Below are 1,929 nucleotides of genomic sequence, written 5' to 3' on the forward strand. Positions count from 1 at the left end.
CCAGTTGTGCAGGGATATTTACAGTCCTTTCTGGTGTCAAAGATCTTCTGCTAGTGTTCAGCCAGTATTCTGTGAGAATTGTTGCATTTATAGATGTATTACTGATGTGTCTGTGGAGAGAGATGAACTCCATGTCCTTCTACCCCACTGTCATCTTAACTGGTACCAGTTTGCTTATTTTAGATATCTCAATATAAGAGGAATCATGCAGTATTTGTCCTTATGTGACCGGATTATTTCTTTATTGTGTTCTCAAATTTTACCCGGATTGTAGTACGACAAGATTTTCTTCTTATTAAAGGCTGAGCCCCTGTTGCCCCACCCTCACTGGGCCAGGCTTCAGGGTCAGGGGCCGAGTGGAGCTGGTTATCATTTAGTATGGAAGAAGATGAATTCTTTGGAGAAAAAACATTCCAGCATTATTGTGCAGAATTCATTAAACACTCACAGAAGATAGGCGATGGTTGGGAATGGAGAACTTCGAAGGACTGTTCTGATGGTTATATGTGCAAAACACACTTTCAAATTAAAAATGGGACTGCAGTGTCGCATTGAGGAACATCCGCCCATGTACAGACATGTCTTCCCATGGAGGAGGCTCTAGAGCCACCCCTGGATGACTTTGAGCTGACAGAGACCACCACTGCAACGGAAGTGATTAAATATGAGTATTATGCCTTATATTCCTGTAGCTACCAAGTGTCTGTGCTTTACTTTAGGGCAAACTTTTTAGTCTGGTGCTTCCCAGAGACAGCAGAAATGGTTGACTAAGGAAAATGGTTTGGGAGAGGTGGTGGGACATGCTTAATACCATTTGCTACCCAGCAGAGAGGATGAGAGAAATAATGTTGAACATCCATCTATCCAAGCATCAGAAAATATTTATGAACAAGACAATGTTTCTGGAATGCAGAGATGAATAAAGGAATCAGAGATGGTTGATGTCCTTAAGAAGCTTACAGTCTACTGAGCGAAACATGACAGATGGAAACCCTTTAGCTCTGAAGGACATATGGGAAGGAGTTCATGAGTGTTATAAGACACGGCTGCTGAAGGGACCATGGGACACTATTACCCAACAGGAGCATCCAATACTTGGACAACCCTTTTTTGTACTTCATCCCTGTAAGACGAATGAATTCATGACCCCCATGTTAAAGAATTCTCAAAAAATCAATAGGAATGTCAACTACATCACGTCATGGCTGAGCACGGTAGGGCCAGCTGTCAGGCTGAATCTGCCTCTGAGTTATACCAGAGTAGCCTCTCGGGATGAAGGAAATGTCAACAGGCAAGATTCTTCTGCTGAGCCAAAGAGCTTAGAAGAACATTGAGAGTTTACGTGGCCAGCCCTGGTTTTTACAGGACCAATATGGTGTGAGATTTCCGCTCACCAAGATTTTGACGTGGATTTTTTTCCCCTTAGAAGCAAATGTCTGCAGCAACTGATATATTCTATGTTTAGAAGAAACACTGCAAAGACACAAATCACTATAAAAAGCAAAAAAAAAAGTAATCTGACTCGGTAATAGAAATACTGACATCATCAGGGCACTGCCAGATTGTTCTCTCATGTCTGAGACTGATTCTCTTCACCTTTAATTTGAGAATAACAAGCTACCTCACAGGTCTCTGTGAGAAGCACACAAGGGCCTTAGTGTGTGAGAAAATATGGTGAAGTATTATGCAGAAATATTCATTAAATGGTCGCCTCTCATAAAAAAAAAGGCTGAAATATTCTATTGTATGTATATATCACATTTCCTTTATTTAGTCCTCAGCTTATGGCCATTAAGGTTGTTTCAACCTCTTGGATAATATGAAGAATGCCAAAATGAACATGAAAGTGCAAATAATTTTTGAGATCTTATTTTAAATTCTTCTGAATAAGTACCCAGTAATGGTATTGCGGGACCATATGGTAACTCT

General features: G+C 40.6%; 1 pseudogene; it reads left to right on the top strand.

Annotated features, from left to right (window-relative positions):
* Nucleotides 1-353: 353 nt before the first annotated feature.
* Nucleotides 354-1,334, top strand: LOC130836009 (ubiquitin-like-conjugating enzyme ATG10; annotated as a pseudogene).
* Nucleotides 1,335-1,929: the final 595 nt, after the last annotated feature.

Source organism: Hippopotamus amphibius, chromosome 14 (assembly GCF_030028045.1).
Source record: "Hippopotamus amphibius kiboko isolate mHipAmp2 chromosome 14, mHipAmp2.hap2, whole genome shotgun sequence".
NCBI lineage: Eukaryota > Metazoa > Chordata > Mammalia > Artiodactyla > Hippopotamidae > Hippopotamus > Hippopotamus amphibius.